This window comes from Podarcis tiliguerta (genome assembly GCF_965153285.1).
Source record: "Podarcis tiliguerta genome assembly, chromosome: 5".
NCBI classification, from domain to species: domain Eukaryota; kingdom Metazoa; phylum Chordata; class Lepidosauria; order Squamata; family Lacertidae; genus Podarcis; species Podarcis tiliguerta.
Window position 1 is genome coordinate 73,455,011 of NC_139538.1, and position 19,453 is coordinate 73,474,463.

The 19,453-nt window shown below is 43.8% G+C and overlaps 1 long non-coding RNA gene across 2 annotated transcripts; it reads right to left on the reverse strand.

The window, feature by feature from the left end:
* Positions 1-3,026: 3,026 nt before the first annotated feature.
* On the reverse strand, positions 3,027-13,944 carry LOC310677337. Of its 2 annotated transcripts, none has more exons than XR_014511091.1 (3): positions 13,713-13,944; positions 11,578-11,680; positions 3,027-3,296 (listed from the first exon to the last, which is right to left on the reverse strand). It is a non-coding gene; the product is annotated as an uncharacterized lncRNA (long non-coding RNA). The 2 variants fall into 2 exon arrangements; XR_014511092.1 differs by lacking the exon at positions 3,027-3,296 and adding an exon at positions 6,956-6,976.
* Positions 13,945-19,453: the final 5,509 nt, after the last annotated feature.

Here is a 19,453-nt window from a genome sequence, read left to right on the forward strand (position 1 = left end):
AGTTTTAGTTTTATAAAATTTAGCTTTGCTTTACAGTTAGCGATGGCTTTCCGTAGCTGCAAATCTTTCTTCACTTGACTCTCTGCCTCTGCTTCTATCTCATTTCAAAATGGCGGCTCCTAGCTCTTCAGCGGTCCCCGTTAATGGACTGAGGGAGCAGGTCAGTTTCGCACAAGGAGAGACTGCTACTGTCTGACAGCTAGAGGGTAGTCATCCCACATCTTGAAAAAAAACTCAGCTAGATGGCAGTGCCTCTCTGGCAGTCTGAATGTAGAAGGATGGAAGAATAAGGAAAATGAACCCTTCCTGCAGTATTTCAGATGCAAAGGTTCTCATGAAAGAGGTTGTCAAAGGGTGGACACAGGGGCCAGTGACTCTCTCTCCTTCAGGTGGACAGAACTTGATCCAGTCAGTCTTCAAGCAGGCAACTTCAGCCTGAGGTCACAATAGGCAACAGTTCTCCTTCAGCTGGGCAGCATCATCATGAGGTAATAATGGCCAGTTGTCTCACCTTCTGGCAGGTAGCAGGAGACTGCAAGTTTCTCAGCTTTAGGCTCGCAACATCAGGATGTGGCAAGGCCATGTTCAATCTTTGGGCCAGGCCACAGGAGCACAAAGTTATGGTGGCCAGTCTCTCTCCTTTAGGTAGGTGTAGAAAAAGATAGGAAACTTTGGACATGCAACTTGACCCATAATTTTGGGTTTCTTTAAAGCAGGTGGTGCTAATGTAAGAAGTTTCTGTTCAGTTTGTTAGTATCTTTTAGCACATCTTTGAAGCCTGTACGGGAATTGGGATGGGGACCTTCTTGAACAGGAAAAAGAAAGACAAGAAAATCCTTGATCATGCAGGTTTGAAAAGTAGTAGTAGTTTCTCCTCCACCTATCTCATCCAGAGTTTTGAACTGTGGCTGAAATTCTGGGGAATGGAGCAATGGAGAACTTCTGAAACAACAGTGGGATATTAATTCCGCCCAAGGCATGATGGATAATTGTCACACAAAGGAGGAATAAGGATATAGTTTGAATGCTTCACCTACAGCTTTAGAAATAATTTAATGTGTCAAGATGAATGGATGTCGTTAATATTGCAGTAGTTGTATAAGAGAATGTAATTGAGATGAATAAGATTTTGGAACGCAGAAACAAAGTACAGTGGTACCTCGGGTTACAGACGCTTCAGGTTACATACGCTTCAGGTTACAGACTCCACTAACCCAGAAATAGTACCTCAGGTTAAGAACTTTGCTTCAGGATGAGAACAGAAATTGTGCGGCGGCTGTACAGCAGTGGGAGGCCCCATTAGGTAAAGTGGCGCTTCAGGTTAAGAACAGTTTCAGGTTAAGAATGGACCTCCAGAACGAATTAAGTATGTAACCAGAGGTACCACTGTACGTAAATAATCAAATCATCAATTCTAGCATGTGGGAGGCCACCTAAATTTTATAATTTGGCATTTGAATGATTGTATTATAACTTGGCATTGTTATAATGAGGCTACCATTGGATTATTGTAATTGGAAACTAATAAAAATTATTGTTAAAAAAGGAAAGAAATTCTGGGGAATCTGGGAATCTCAATAACCTATCCGTTCAAATCCATTTCAAATCCATTAATAAGCTTACTTTCTTCTAGGATGCATCTCATAAAACTTGGTGTGTCGAGGCTACTCCCATTACTGCTGCCCTGCCCTTTTTATTATATGAAAAGACACATTAGATCAGAAAATCTGTTTGTTTCTTTTCCACAGCACAGTTCTTCCCACCCGTAGTCTTCAGTGCTGATACCCTTTTAAGTGGATGATTTTAAATGCCTCATATGATTGAAGCTTTCCATTTTCCTTTATGGAAAATCATTGCTATAATGATTATGGGGCTGGGTTGCATTATTATCCCAAATATTTCCAAGTTGTTGTCCTGCTCTTTCCCAATATAATCTGGCTGTCTGTCTTTTTCCCCAGTTGCTTTCATATCCAGGATTGTTTCCTGCGAAATGTCCTGCTATGATGCGGGGCCAAATTGCCTTTTTGTGGGTTCCTCTCCTGCTTCTTCATTGCGATCATTTCTCTTTTGCAGAGCACTTATGTAGCCTGGCCCTCCTGAGCATATTTGCTGGGATGTTAAGTGCAACTGAGCTCAGCTGAACTAACTCACATGAAAGTGTGCATACGATTGGAGCTAGAGGCATCCCAGGATCAGTGCTTTCGCATTTATCTATAAATGTAGCCTTGCTGCCTTCCTCTACAGCATGTGGCTTGGCTCACTTCCTTGAGTAATAATAATAATAATAATAATAATAATAATAATAATAATAATAATATACCCCACCCATCTGGCTGGGTTTCCCACATATGGAGCTTTTTTTTTGTCTAATGTTACTTTACTTGCCCATGAAAGTTCACAACACATCAGACTGGTGACTGGGAGCGGCCACCGAGACCATATAACACTGGTCTTGAAAGAACTACACTGGCTCCCAGTACGTTTCTGAGCACAATTCAAAGTGTTGGTGCTGACCTTTAAAGCCCTAAGCGGCCTCAGTCCAGTATACATGAAGGAGCGTCTCCACCCCCATCGTTCTGCCCAGACACTGAGGTCCAGCGCCGAGGGCCTTCTGGCGGTTCCCTCGCTGTGAGAAGCCAAGTTACAGGGAACCAGGCAGAGGGCCTTCTCAGTAGTGGCACCCGCCCTGTGGAATGCCCTCCCACCAGATGTCAAAGAGAAAAATAACTGCCAAACGTTTAGAAGACATCTGAAGGCAGCCCTATTTAGGGAAGCTTTTAATGTTTAATAGGTTATTGTATTTTAGTGTTTTATTGGAAGCCGCCCAGAGTGGCTGGGGAAACCCAGCCAGATGGGCGGGGTGTAAATAAATTATTATTATTATTATTATTATTATTATTATTATTATTATTATTATTATTATTATTATTATAGCTGTTTATGATATCATAATTCAGCCTGATATCCAACTAAGCCAAACTCAGAAGTGACCCACTGAATTCAATAGAGCACTGGATTTCACCTAATGCATTTGCAATCAGCTTTACCTCAGTTAAATCAACTATGAGAGATTTCCCAGGGGGGTGGGGGGCACGTGAATCATTTATACTTCCCTGCTGGACAACAGCCGTAGGAAATTAAAACCACAGCTTGCTTAGATGGTGGGTCTCTTGGGCATTTTGCTTTCTTCCTAATAGCTAGTCACTTCGCACAGAATTGTATCAGAGACTGCCCTGTTGGATTGTTGTGACAAGCTCCTAATAGCTGCTTCAGTTGTCTTGATCATAGCAAAGAGCCTGCGATTAAAAACAAGAGGCGTTTGTTAGCAAAATGGGTCACACAAAGCACTGGAGCATGCTTCTGGCAGAATATGAGGAACTGAGATGGGAGGCAGATCGATACAGCTCTCACCAAGCTAATTATGCTTCATCTTTGCTCTAAAGAGAAAAGAAAACCCATTGGCCCTGCTTCCGAGATTGGCAGGGTTAAGGGCCGGAAGATGTCAGTGTCGCACCGAACATGGAGAAAGGCCAGGTGGCGCTGCAGTCGTCCCCTGAGTTACTGGGTCAGTAATACAGCATTAGCTCTGAATTCAATGCAATACACCGACTTAAAAAATAGCAACGATGCTATCCATGACATTTTTCAAAAGCTCTGGCCATGGAATATTTGAGAGCTCAGGGGAAGAAAAGTTCAGCCAGGCTGTATGCTCTGAATAACCAGGGGAGGGGTTGTAGGATCAAAAGTGGCAGGAACTCTGCTTGGAAAGCTGCCAGCAGACAGCGGAGAATATATATTCCTGGGCTAGGTGACCAGCAGTCTGTTTCAGAGCTATTTCACGTATCACACACAACGAGGTGGTGGTTATCATCCATCATACACAGGTGAGCAAGTTTTGCAATGTTCCCCCGATCTGAAAAGCTCCTTGCATGCAGTAAACTCACACAACTGGAAGAAGGCTAGAGGTGCCTACAGAGTTGCTGTTTTATGAGTGGGTTTCAAACACATTCCAGAAATTTTGTTTTCATGGTGGTGAGTAAAGTGCTCTGCCACTCTTGGGACCACCAGATGTTGCTGAACTGTGACTCCTGTCATCCCTGGCCCTTGAGCATGCTTGCCAGGGCTGATGGGAGTTGTAGTTCATCAAAATCTGGAGTGGCAAAGGTTTCCTAGCACAGTAAATTCACTTGGAATAAAAAGGTTTTGTGGTTATGAATGTGACAGGGAAATGCATTGAAAAGTATGGGATAGAGCAATGTTTCCCAAACTTGGGTCTGCAGCTGTTTTGGACTACAACTCCCATCATCCCTGACCACGGGTCCAGCTAGCTAGGGATGATGGGAGTTGTAGTCCAAAAACAGCCGCAGACCCAAATTTGGGAAACACTAGGATAAATGAATGAATAATGGGGATGTGTAAACACCCTGCAAATGAATCTGAATGAATGTTCAATGAAGAGCTAATCTAAGCACCATGTTAGCTTTCTGAAAGCAAATTTGGATGGATGCCACTGCTAACCTGTTCTCGCTGTCGTGCTTCTTTTACTACATGTGGGGAAATTGTGAGCATCTGCCAGTTGTAACTCCTCCACTGCATTCTGAGCCGGTACGTCCCAGAAGTCTTGCACCCTGGTTTACTACCTGATTCTGCATGATGACTCTCATAATAAGGCAGCCCCTGTATCTTAGCAAACAATGGGCTGCCTGTCAGACACGTGCCACAGATCGCTATCACGTCCTTGCGCTTCCTGTTGATGTTCCGCCCAAGAACGAGGCAGAGTGTTATACAGAGAGGGTTCACAAATAAGAAATGGATTTGGAAAACAAAGGGAAAGGGAGAAAACAATAAAGGAAGCCTACTGAGCAAAATGCAATTTCCTGCCATCACCCTCGTCAGAGTCTGCCTGCTCGCGAAATATGAGTCAACTGCTTTAAAATAAGAACAATACAAGAGCACATTGAAAGGCCAATAATTAATATTGCTAACTACATGCAAGGATGCATGAAAAATTCATTGGAGGAGCAAAACTGAGCTCCGGTGCCAATTTCCCTATGAATTACTCAAAACCATTAGGGGTCTAGGCTAGCTGGTGGGCTCCATTCGGGGCCTGCCAAACCTACACTGTCATGCCCCAAAAATTATTCCAACAGGACTCCTACCCTGCGCCTCAGACAAGCTCTGCATAGGGCTCATCTCCGGTGCCTCCTCTCATCTGCCAGATATTGAAGGTTTTCAAGACTTCCTCCACACTGCTACTCTTTGCTTCATCCCTAGGTTCCAAGAGTCAGCAACCCTAGTGAGAATCAAACTGAAAGCTATTCATCAAACTCCCCTCCCCAAAACATTGGTCTCATCCGTACTTTTGCTTGACCTGTATTTTGATTGTATTGTGCCCTGATTGATTACTCCAGGTCTGAGAGCTTCCCTTGTTCCATGGCTTTTTTTGCCTTGCAAAAATCCTACGATTTGAAGCTCAGTTAAGCAAAATCTCTCTCCAGTTTTTCCACACACCTGATAAGATCTGATTCAGCAGTAAGATCAAGTTTTTACAAGCCCGGCCACAGAATGAGAAGAGCTCTCAGACCCAAGGGAATTAATCAGTGCTCAATACGTTCAAAATACAGGTCAAGCAAAAGTGTGGATGAGACCCTAACATCTGTTCCATCTTTCTTTTAGAAACTGCTTCCACCTATAGGGACCTAGTCTTGGAGGCAAGAAAGGGTTTAGCGTTTATTTTTAAATCCATGCGTACATGTCTCAAACCTGACTTGAGATGAAGCATTTCTCCAAATCGATGCATTCCTTCATTACACAGCGCACTTAAAATGCAAGTGCCAGTTCTTTTTTCTAATGCAGTCCTTTTTTAAATGTTGGAGCAAGCTGAAAAGTCAAATGGAAACTCACTCACATACCAATTCGCAAGGGCGTGAAATGCAGCTGTGAAGGGGCAGAGGCAGCTGGTGTCTGCTGCCACATCGCTTTGCAACTGGCTCGGCCAGAAATAAACACAGCCGGGACATGTTTTTGGTGGCTGGCCATTTGGTGCATTTTGGGCTCCCCCACACCTGCATAAATACCAGGTGCAGTTCATGGGGAAGGAACAGAAGCCAACAGAAGCATTGGAACTTGGCAGCCACTCCCACAACAAGAAACAAAATGGGGAAAGGTTCAGCAAAGCAAAAGGAAACCTTGCCTGTCTGTCATCTGAGACTATAGGAACATAGAACAAGCTGTCTTATCCTGAGCAGGAACATGGGTCCTTCTAATTCAGCACTGCCCCTACACTAACTGGTAGCACCTCTCCAGAATTTCAGACAGCCGTCTCTCCTATCTCCACTTGGAGATACCAAGGAATGAACCTGAGATGTTCTGTATGCATGGTATATATTCTACTGCTGAACTGCAGACCTTCCAGTTACCCAGTGGTGAGTCAAAAAAGGTGGGAGGAACTTATTGGAGTCCTGGATAAAAGGGGGGGGGGTGTATTTTCAGAAGGGGAAGTGCGAGGAAATCACAATTCAATGGATGGGCATTTGTGATGAGCAAAGCTGCCAAACCTATTCCAGAGTGCATCACCCTTCTGAAGATGTAGGTGTTGGTCTATGGAGTTCCAGATCTGTTAGAAACACCCTGTTTACCTGCATGGCTATCTAACAGCATCCTTTGATTTGTTCTGCCTTCATGGCTGCGATGGCGACAATAGCTTGGTAGATTTTGACACCTGATGTGGCAAATCATAGCCCCGCATCCGAAATTAAAGCAATATGATGATGCAGGATGAGAGTCTGATATGTATGCAGGACAATTCTAAATAACAATAATGCTAGAAAAATAGCAAATTAGACAGCTTTAGCCTTAAAAACCAGGAATTGTCTTCAGTTTCATTGTTAACAAGATGTCAAAGGAATGCAAACCATAATGTGAAATGCACAGAACGGAAATGTTCCTATTTTAGCCTCTGTCTCAGAAAGTTGCCCTAAAGGGAAATGAAATAAATCAGTTAATCTCAAGCAATGGTCTGTGGACCAGTGGATGGTTTGCAGTGCATTTCCAGGTGGCCTATAAAACCATGTGTAACAGATAATTTCCATGTGTGGGGAAAATCTTGCCTCCTCTATCCAACAGAGTCGCTCCCAATTTTATTAATGTCAGCTCTAGACTGCAGTACACAACAGTATAGCTTTTGAAACAGCCACCCACTTGGATTTCATAGCACAAGGTAATTTGCAAGAGAACAAGGAACCCACTTTTTTTTTAACAATGTAAGAAACCTTTGAAAAGCACAACCTTGTTTTCCCTTAACGAAGGTGGGAGGGGGCATAAATGTACAACCTAAGGATATTTCTTTTCTGGGGATATATACGCAACTACAGTAAAATAAGCACCCGCTACCTTGTCATTATGATTGAAGTATAAAATCCCCACAAGAAAAAGCACAGACACACTAATGCACCCATGAGGAAACATCCAAATTACATAAAGCTAACCTTTCCAGAGCATTTACTTGACAGTGAGATGAATGGGATTCTATATCTCTTCCTTCTTTATTAATACACTTTGGTTCATTTCAGCCCATCCAACCATATTTTAGCAAGAATGGAGGTAATTACTCCATTGCTCTTCTAATTACCATCACATCTCGTTATTATTCAAGGGCATGGGATCACTAAGGGCTTCGGATTTGGCAACAGCTATTAAAAACCCATTCTTACTCATTTGAGGCCTGCAGTGAAAGATAACTGGCGGGAGGCACAGACGTCTACTGCCATGTGCGTGGAGTTCTTGTAGCACCTATTGCCATCCACTGAGTCTTCCTCAGGCAATTTCTTTCTTCCTACGTACAATTTTATAATTAGAAAAAGGTGTCGCTCTGCAGTTTGCATGGCTGCCAGTAGATGGGACTGCAGCATGCCTTCTTTTTCTTCTCTTCTTTGGCAGTCACTCGTAGCCGAGTAAGATTGTCTTCCATAAACATGGTTTTAAGAATGAGTCCGTAGGTGACTGTGGAGGCCAATTCTGGATCCACACATCCTTCCACAGTGGGGACATTGGCTTCCAGGCAGGAGTTCATTACGGTGTGGATTTGCCAAGCATGCTCTTAGCATGTGTCTCCCTTGCTTCCTGAGTTCGAGTGTCTTCAAAGCCCATGACACCTTTGGTAAAGGCTACTCTCTAAGTGGAGCACTCACAGGCAAGTGTTTCCCAATTGCTAGTGTTTATACTACCATATTTTTTTTTTTTAGATTTGCCTTGAGACAATCTTTAAGCCTCTTTTGTTGACCACCAGCATCAGGCTTTCCATTTTTAAGTTCAGAATAGAGTAATTGCTTTAGAAGACGATCATCAGGCATCCACACAACATGTCCAGTCCAACAAAGTTTATGTTGAGGAATCATTGCTTCAACACTGGTGATCTTTGCTTCTTCCAGTACACTGGTATTAGTTCGCCTGTCCTCCCAAATGATATGTAAAAATTTTCGGAGACACCGTTGATGGAATCTTTAGAGGAGCTGGAGATGATGTTTATAAGTGGTCCATGTTTCACAATCATACAGTAAGGTTGGTAGTACAATAGCTTTGTAAACAAGCATTTTGGTTTCCCTGCAAATGTCCTGGTCCTAAAACACTCTACACTTCAATCGGAAGACAGCTGCACTCTCAGAGTTCAGGCAACAAAGCAAGAGAAGCAGGATAGCCCACAGTACAAGTGAGTAGACCGTCGGAACAAGAAACTGAGCAGACCAGCTAGTGGACCAGGAGAGTCTTTCACCGTTAACGTGTCATCGGTGCTGCCACCTGCCTCATTGCCTGCTTCCATGCACATAAAACAGGGAGAGGGAAGCCTGGAGTGAGCAAGCAGTTGGCAGAGCAAATGAACAGCCAGCCAGCTGAAGGAGTTGTGAGGGGATGAAGGGGTTTGAAAGATGACCACAGAGAGAAAAAACCTGAATGGCTACTGAGAAAGCACAAGAAGGCTGGAGGGATGTGTGAGCCTGGAAAAGGAGAGGATTGGTCCTTGTAGGGTTGTTGATGATGTTTTGGTTTGGGTTTGGGGGGAGTGGACCTATTTGGATGAGTTTTGGCTGGCTCTTGAGGAAAGCTAATTGTGTGAGACAGACCCACTTTCCTGTAAGGCGGGAGGAAGAGAGTTTGTCTGGAGTTTGAGGCCTGGAATAGATCACCTCTCCGGTGACCAGATAAAAGAATGGTAGATAGAGCCATGGACAGAATGGGAGCAGAGAGCAACACATCCTTTCATACAGTGAGGCATACGAATGATTCTGCACAGTTCTTGAAATAATAGAATAGAATAGAAATTTATTTGTCATTGTCCGTATATACACAGTATACACAACAACGAAAATCAAACACCCACCCAGAGACCGGCTTCACATACACATTTGCACGTACCTCCAACACTCTCATCCCATTCAGACATAATCTATAAAACATACATAATCCAGAATATAACATGACCTATTAAAAGCATAACATAACCTAAACCCTATCTCATTCCTTCCTACTCCCTACTTGCTATTTCTTACAACTGGCCCTGAGATCATTATTTAGTGCAATCAGAGCTCCTGGATAGAAACTATTCAGAAGGCGTGTGGTTCGTGTTTTCATTGTCCTATATCTTCTGCCCGAAGGCAACAGTTCAAAGAAGTTGTGAGCAGGATGGGTGGGATCTCTCAGGATATTGTGTGACTTCTTCAAAGTGCGAGACGTGAAGATCTCATCCAGGGTTGGTAGCTGGAGCCCTATAACATTCTGGGCAATTTTTGTTATTCTCAGTAAAGCTTTTTTATCCGTTTCAGAGCTGCTTCCATACCACGATAATATACTATAGGTTAAGACACTCTCGATGGTACTGTGATAATAGGACAGGAGTAGGTGCTGAGATAGATTCAGTCCCCTGAGCATTCTCAGGAAATACAACCTCCCCTGCACCTTCCTCACAACCATGTTAATATTTGCAGTCCATGAGAGGTCCTCAGAGATATAAATGCCCAGGTATTTAAAACTACCAACCCTCTCCACCTCCTCGCCATTTATGTGCAATGGTAAAAATACACTTTTCTTTCTCCTAAAATCAACTATGAGTTCTTTGGTTTTTTTGGTGTTAAGCATAAGATTGTTTTCTTTACACCATTGAATTAACCCCTGTACTTCTTTCCTATAAGCAGTCTCATCGTTCTCACTAATGAGCCCCACTACTGTTGTATCATCCGCAAATTTAATGATTGTGTTGGACTTATACAGTGGAGTGCAATCAGATGTGTACAGGGAATAGAGAAAGGGACTTAGCACACATCCCTGAGGAGCTCCTGTGCCTAATACTAGAGTAGAAGAATAGTAAGGTCCCATTCTCACTGTCTGCGGCCTGTCAGTCAGGAAATTCCTTACCCACAGACAGATCTTCTGATGTATACCCAAATTGATCATTTTAAGAAATAACCTGTCTGGCAAAATTGTATTGAAGGCAGAACTGTAGTCCACAAACAACAGCCTTGCGTAGGTTCCCTGTCGTTCTAAATGACTCAGTACAGTGTGGACAACGATGGAAATAGCATCATCAGTGGATCTATTTCTTCTGTATGCAAACTGGAACGGGTCTAGAGTGGATGGAAGACCAGCCTTAATATGATCTAGCACCAATCTCTCGAAACATTTCATAACGACAGATGTTAGGGCTATTGGTCTATAGTCATTGAGAGATACCACCACTGACTGCTTGGGGACTGGCACTATAATCGATGTCTTCAGACAGGTAGGGACAGAACCCTGCGACAGGGATAGATTAAAAATGTCCGTAAATACACCAGCTAATTCTGCAGCGCAGTCCGTAATTACCCGTCCCGTGATTCCATCCGGTCCAGCTGCCTTCCTAATGTTAATGCACCGAAAGGCACGTTGTACATCAGAGGTCTGTAGTAAAAATGGTTGTCTATCAGTAGTAGCTTCTGATGATGTGCTGGTAGCCAATGCTGTAGTGTCAGTAGTTCCAGTTCCCACCTCCAAGCGACTAAAAAATTGATTCAGTTGATCAGCTAAGTGCGCACTGCTGCTAGCCAGTTCGTTTTTTAATATTTTGCCCTGTAATTTGTCGCAGGCCTTGCCATACTCGACGAGGGTCGGAGCTCTCATAACTGAATAACTGAATGCAGGCAGCCCTCCCATTTCTGCTCATTCAATATGTGCACAACCATGTATACATGCATCACACTGAACCCAGAAGTGACCCAGAAACATCATAAAGATGTCACTGAAATGCCACTAAAAGGGTGGGGTGGGGGTAGAGTGAGGCGTTTGCCTTTTTTTCAATATGTTTCAATTATATGTATGTTTTACCGATGTGTGGTGTCTTGGAACACAACCCTCGCGTAAAAGGGGGGCTGCCTGTAATTCTTGAGCTACCTGAATGGAGGATTGAGCAGGTTTCCTTAAAAACAGCAACACAAAAAACACCAGTGTGTATTCTCAAAAGCATTCATGTGTACATGCATGAGGGATCTCCGATTTTCCCTTTCCCATTTAAGCTCTGTATGCTGTAGCAGAAGCTGCTCCCATGCTTACCCTGTTCTTCCTGGAGTGGCTTTTGAGGGAAGTTTGAATAGTTGGAACGGGCAGGAGCTTCTGAGGTGTTCTTGAGTCCAGGTGAAAACTCCACCTGTGGCACCTGACCAGAGTTTGATGTAAAATGATTATTTTATAGCTTGGCAAAAGAAAGCAGCTCTTTACTGTGAAGCGTTTCCTCACCCCACCCCTGTAGACTAGTGCCCTCAGGTTGCTTCACAAACTGAAACTACATGGAAATGTGTGGGAGCTCGGCTAGCAAAAACAGCTTATATATATGTATGAATCTCTGAAAAGTGGAAATTCCTTTTAAAAAAATATCCATTTACCAAACTTGTGGAATCTTGTAATTTGGATGTGGAATTACCAATCAGGTGTAATGAAAGAGAAACATAAACCAGCTCTTGTTTTCTGATCAAATGGTGCCTTATATATAAAAAAATACATAACCCAGACTATTCAAGGCTATTGAAAGAAAATGAAGCACAGCAGGAAGAGATTTAGAAAATCCCCAAATTATGAATTTCAGTCTGTGGCATGTGTGTCCATCTTTATTCAAATTAATCTGGGTGTGATTTATGGATATTGCTAACAAGCTGTGCCAGATGCTAATAATTGCTTTATAATAATAATACTACATGCTGTAGCAAAACTTTACTATGCTGTCAGTGCCTAATTTCCAATAGGAAAAAAATGTGTATTTTTAATACCAGTAAATCCATTTTTTAGCAGATCCCTCTCCATTCCTTTCTTCATACTTTTCCAGACATGAAGCCATGTTTGCATAGAGAACTATTTGGTCCAAATGCCAAATGTTAGATGTATTTATTTTGTATTTATATTTTCCTAACAATGTATTTGTATTTTGCTGAAAGTCCTTTTCAGGATGAGAATTCCCAGGAGGAGGAGGAGGAAGAGGAGAATATATTAATCTTTCATACAGCGTTTTCTTATATAAAAAATTACACATATACCTCTCAGACTGCATCAAAAGCATCTAGGCCTGATAGCTTGAAGGTTAAGCCCTCAAACCCTCCTCTCAGAGCTTTGTAACGGGAGAGGAGAGAGCTACATATATTGCCTCAGAACATAAGGTGATGAAAGATGAGAAGAAACATGCCCGGTCTTTCGAAAGCCAGGTTGTGACATGGCATCCATGTCCCACAGGTGTTCAAAGTTTGTCTGTTGATCAAAAACCCCACAAGCCACTAACACAAGATTCTGAATCCCTAGAAAAAGCCAGGAGCGGCATTTATGTCTAGAAAAAAAAGGGGGGAGAGAAGTAACAGTTTTGTAGCATCAGAACAGGGCCTAAATTCAATCATAGAGCTCAAGAGTGTGCAGTGGGACCATTAAGGTAGGACTTTGGGGCAGAAGCCCAGGGCCTCACTAAGAAGAATGAGAGGAAAAATCCCCAAAAGCAGCAGAATTGGCTTACCAAATCTGGGAGCAAGTGAAGTAACGGACATTGCCATCTAAAGAGGGAGGGGGCACACAAGACCTTTAAGTCCAGATTCAAAAAGTATCTATGTGTGCCACTACCTCTGAGAACAGTCACTTGCTCTTTTTCTCACAGGTAACAACGAAGGTGGCATCTTCCAAGAGTCCAGGACTGTCAACCATGACTTTCAACCACTGAAATGTCTCCATATCAGCCTGCAGGTTCTCCCTTTACTCTCTACAATGTTGCCATGATTAAGCCATGTCTAAAATGGACAGTCAAATATGGTGGTGGTGAAAGAGTGGTCTGCCTGGGGTTTTGTGCTTCTTTCAAGGTGAGTTTCCAGAAAAGCAAGGGGACAAAGCTACTTCCCAACCCCAGCCATTATTTTAATTTTACACTTCTGTATAGATAACGTTCTGCGCTTTGCTACATTCCCAGGCCCACCAAAAACCTGCTGCTCTCTATCACTGGATGGGCCAAATATCAATGGGACTCACCTCCAGATTTTCACAATTAGTTGGTTCTGCATTTTTTGAGGGGGTAGGTCTTTCCCCTCTGACGATATATGTAAAAGAAATATACAGACTCACAAAGGACCTACCAGCCCTCCTCTCCCTTCACCTCCTGCTTTGTCTCCATGCACCCATCTGTTACATAGTAATTTAAGCTTTTGATCTGGCAAGCTACTCACCTGGAAGGAACCGTTATTCCACTCTGGCGAACAGGTGAATGGTTTGCTATCAGAATGGATGAACATTCATGTTGCCTTTTTTCAAATCCTTGTGAAAACTGGATCGAGGAAGACACTGAAGGCCTTCTTTGGTCCCAGACATCAGTGACAAAAGACTTCCTAATTTGTCCAAGTCCTTGTTAAGGAAGTTGCCGTTTGCTAGGAAGAGAGGTGTTTGTGTGTGTGTGTGTGTGTGTGTACACTGAAGTATTGTCTTACTGATAAAGCCTCAGGCAGCAAATTGCTTGAGCAATGCTGATGTCACAGAGGCTAAGCTGCAGTGACATCACAGACTGAGCTGTGTGGGGAGCAGTGATGGCATCACAGGCAGTGAGCAGGAAATGAAGCTTTGTGACAGAGAGTCCACACAGTCAGCATTGCTGAAAGAAAGGCACAGAAAAAGGTAACAAGGTAAAGACCCCTTGGGTGGTTAAGTCCTGTCAAAGGCAATTATGGGGTGCAGCACTCATCTTGATTCAGGTCGAGGGAGATGGTGTCTGTCCACCGACAGCTTTCCAGGTCATGTGGCCAGCATGGCTAAACTGCTACTGGTGCATGGAGGACTGTGAAGAGTGCCAGAGCGCATGGAAATGCCATTTACCTTCCCGCCACAATGGTACCTATTTACCATATTTTTTGCTCTATAAGACTTACTTTTTCCCTCCTAAAAAGTAAGGGGAAATGTGTGTGCGTCTTATGGAGCGAATGCAGGCTGCGCAGCTATCCCAGAACCCAGAACAGCAAAAGGGATCACTGCTTTCACTGTGCAGCGATCCCTCTTGTTGTTCTGGCTTCTGAGATTCAGAATATTTTTTTTCTTGTGTTCCTCCTCCAAAAACTAGGTGCGTCTTATGGTCTGGTGCGTCTTATAAAGCAAAAAATACGGTATCTACTTGTACTAAGACTCCCTGGAAAAGACCCTGATGTTGGGAAAGATTGAGGGCACAAGGAGAAGGGGACAGAGGATGAGATGGTTGGACAGTGTTCTCGAAGCTACCAGCATGAGTTTGACCAAACTGCGGGAGGCAGTGGAGGACAGGAGTGCCTGACGTGCTCTGGTCCATGGGGTCACAAAGAGTCGGACACAACTAAACGACTAAACAACAAAAAGCTTGCTTTTGAACTGCTAGGTTGGCAGAAACTGGGACAGAGCAACGGGAGCTCACCCCATCATGAGGATTTGAACCACCGATCTTTTCCTGCAGGTTTTGAATAAACATTCACAATTTTTTACTGATAATAACCAGCTAAACAGTTAGAGGATCTATACAACTTTGTAACATGCAGAAAATAGCAATATTAGAGAAACCAAAGACTGGAACTGAGGGAAGTCGGGGGTGTGGTGGTGGGGAATTGGGCTCTGGGTGGGAGGGGGAGGGGGAGGCAGGAAAAAAAGGGGGGGGGAGAAATAAGGATATGTTTTTGGATAATATATCTTGTTATAACTTTGAATAAAAAAATGGGGGGGGGGAAATGAACCACCGATCTTTTGATTGGCAAGCCCAAGAGGCTCAGTGGTTTAGACCACAGCGCCACCCGCATACCTCACACAGAACAGGCAGTGGACAGGGGGAAAGAGACCTGAGAAATGGGACCTGAGAGGAGGGTTGAGAAGGCTTGAAGCAAAAGGACCATGTAGAAACATTTTGCTGAACAAAAACAATGCTCCATACAGCTCAATATTGTCTACAATGAATGGCATTGCCTCTCCCAAGATTTCAGATAAAGGTCTCACCCAGCTGGAGATACTAGGGATTGAACCTGATACCTTCTGCATGCAAAGCAGATGTTCTCCCCCTGAGCTATGGCTGTTCCCCTTTTGGTTGGGGCAAATCAAGGAGGAATGGGGAAAGAAAACAGGATTGTAGGGAAGAGGACAGGAGGCACGGAGCAGAAGAATGAGGGAAAGGGAAGGCCTGAAGGAGAAATCAGTGTCTAAATGTGCATGACTGTGATAAGCTGAAATCGTAGCCTCTGGCTTCTAGTCCATATGAAAGAAAGTTGGCATAACACATGACACCAGCACTGAAGAAACCTGAAAGAAAGAAGGAGCCTGCTGATGTTCAAAAACAACATTTTCTCAAAACAAATATATGCTTAACGAGAACAAAATGGTTTACCACATCTAGTTAGCAGTCTCAAGGCATCCGGGCTTCTGCTTCAGTGCTGCGTCAAAGCTGATCTCAGGGCTGGGGTGAAAAAGCTTGAAGCCTTAAAGCCCAACTGAGCATCAGCACAGCAGTAAAGCAGAAACCCTAATGCTCGCGACGGCCAGCTGCATGAGTTACATAAACATCTTCTGCTACCCCTGTTTGCCAATGAAACTACAGGGAACTGATTTCCCAAGTACCTATAGAGAGTTCTGTTTGGGCAGCTGGCCCACGCATCAAATTGAGCATCGGAAGCATAACACATTATTTAAAATAGGCAGAAAGAAGGGGCACTTACATCCAAACACTGCAGTGTGGGTTGTAGCTGTACTCACGGCTGGATAGCTGGAACCTCACCCTCTCCCAGGACATTCCATCTCCTCCCTGCTGGTTTTGCTATTCTCCTCCTCCAAAGATCAGTTGCTATTCTGTTGGGAATGAGTAAGTCCAGTCCTCATTGGGCTGCTTATAGAGGCTGCTTTCACCAACACAGGCATTTCTAGGCACAATTTGCCCTCACAGCCTCGGCCCAGTATACCTGAAGGAGCGTCTCCACCCACATTGTTCAGCCCAGACACTGAGGTCCAGCTTCGAGGGCCTTCTGGCCGTTCCCTCACTGCAAGAAGCGAAGTTACAGGGAACCAGGCAGAGGGCCTTCTCAGTAGTCGCTTTCACCCTGTAGAACGCCCTCCCCTCAGATGTCAAGCAAATAAACAACTATCTGATGTTTAGAAGACATCTGAAGGCAGCCCTGTTTAGGGATTTTTTTAATAACTGGTGTTTTAATGTATTTTTAATCTTTTGTGGGAAGCCGCCCAGAATGGCTGGGTAAACCCAACCAGATGTTGTTGTTGTTGTTGTTGTTGTTACTACTACTACTACTTGATGTTATTTAGTTGGAGAAGTGCACAGTGCGGAATCTGAAGAAGTGCAGATTTTGATGGATATCCACGCTTTGACTCTCAGATCTCATTGTTTTGGGAAGTGCAAACGACATGGATTCGTGATAAAATGTAACCTAGCCCAAATTTATCCCCATATCTAGCTCTCAGAGCATCCTTCGTGAGCATGCAGCACCGCAACCCAAGTGGCTAATTCTGTCCGATTGTTCACAAATCAATCTCCCTCTGAAAGTGCTGCTGTGTCAGTGTCTAACTTGCATCTGCATGAATATGCAAGGCAGCAGCACTCAGACTGGGAGGAGGGAGCGAAAGGAGCTTGTCAATACTGGTTTGTGTGTGAGTGAATTGGACACACACACACAAATGGTATTTTTATTTAATTTGTCTTTGGAATGGAAAGTGTGTAATCATGTGGAAAATGAATTAAGGCAACTCACTTGTAGGTATTAAAGAAGGGGGGCGGGAACCGCACACCTCGTTTTCCTGAAGGATATGGCTGTTGAGATATGATAAAGCACATTTTCACCTACCACCCTTCTCAACAGCTTTTTGAAGTTTGTTGGGAAAACAAACACTTTTTTTAAAAAAAAAAAGTAAGAGAAAACTCTGTTCTGCTTCATTCTCCAAAGAAGTAATTTTGTCACAAAGTTACACAGATGAGAAGAAATTTCCTTTTCATATACCTGTCCCCTCCCTTCCTCTCACCTGTAAAATGTGCTTGAGCCACAGTCCATGTGTACTGGAAGATGCGAAAGGTGAAATCCTGAGTTATTGGGTTATTATTTTTTCTAGGGCTGTTTTATGGAAACAGTCTTTCTGCCCTTTTACCACTTTGGGTTGGCAACTGGAAGCCCCAGGGCTCAATCCACCCTCCCTTCAGGTTGCATCATTTGGCTCCTCCAGTGCCAACTCAGAGACACTGGTACTGAGGACAGAGCAGTCACTATGGCCAGGGGATCTGGCTGCAGGCTACTCCAGGATGCTTGCCCTAGGCTACCACTACCCATTACATTTTTATAGCAGTCCCCTGGTAAAACTAGTTAGCTTTATTCGGACAGTTAACTCTTGACATTATTATGACTGCTATCCAAAACAATAGATTAATTTCAGTAACTTTAATACATCTGCCTAATGCTGTTGTAGATGATGACCAGTCAATGTATGCTCCTCTTCTTCATGGCAAAGTGCTGTCATTTTAGAAGGAAGGCCTTTACCCTTTTTCCTTTGAAATCAACCAGACTCATTTCCTTTTTTTATTATTTGTTTATTTGGTTTTTCAGATTAAAATTTTACAGTCATATATCAAACACAGATCATAAAAACAAGATTCCAATGAATCTCCTGGACTTCCATCCTCCCCTTTGTGGGTCCTATTATTAATCATTTCCTCCTGCATCACAAAAGCCATGGAAATAACTGAGATTTAGCCCTGTGTTTAACTGGCTACAGCCTACGTCAGGCAGTGTCAACATGAGGTCACACCACCCAGTCTGACTTCTTCCAGTATGAAGCATCAGAATGAAGTCAAAGTGGTCAGCCTCTAACCCCTTCAGGCAGATAGCATCAGCAAGAGATCACAACTATGGCCAACTTTTCAACAGCATGTTGACACAATGGAGGTCGCACTCCTTTAGTTAGACAGCATCAGCATGAGGTCACAATGGCCAGTCTTAATTCCTTGAGTGTCAGGGGAATGATGGAGACCACCTCCCCATCCTGACCCTTCCAGGGAGGAGGAAGATAAAGACAGTATAGATTTACAACAGGGGTTTGCGGGAGGTCACAGCTCAGAGACAGATGAGGGGGAAAGTTGGGAAATCATGGGAAAGGAGGAGCAGGCAGAGCTGGAGCAGCAGCTGGCTGACACAGTGTTATTAGAAAGCATTCCAGCCCCACCATCTCCTAGAACCCAGCAAGCCTTGAAAGCAGGAGAGCAAAGAGCTCAAAAACAGAGGGCACTTAACGGCACCAGTAGAAGAGATGATGAGACTGACAAATGAGGAAGTGGAATGTAGGAATGAGGAAGTAGATGTAGAGATTCACATGGCTCAATGCCATTATCCAAGAGGCTGGATTCTATAGCCTCTCTCTGTAAATATTAAAATAAAAAAGGACGGTAAGAAACTTTTCCTTGTTTTTCTACTTTCCTGGGCAACCAGTTGGGAGCCACTGACAGCATCCTGACATTGGGTGAGAATATTGCTTAGTCCAGGCTTCCTCAACCTCGGCCCTCCAGATGTTTTGAGACAACAATTCCCATCATCCCCGACCACTGGTCCTGCTAGCTAGGGATCATGGGAGTTGTAGGCCAAAAACATCTAGAGGGCCAAGGTTGAGGAAGCCTGGCTTAGTCTCTTCCTTGCTCTAGGCACAATGTCCTACCCAATGGAGGCAGCGGGCAGGAGATGAAGTGTGCACAATCTATTTCTCATGGAGATGGGCAGCAGTAGAACTGGAGCCCAGTGGCCACCAGGGTCTCTCTCACTGAAAAGAGAAGCAACACTGAAAGGGGATGAGAGAGCCAGCTGGCTGGCAGGCAGGCATCCCAGCTATTCGTAGGGGACTTTCTGCACTTACCATTTATAACTGGTGTAGTTGCTGGATTTTGGGATTTGTGGTGTGTTGCCAAACAACAACATCCTTGATCAGC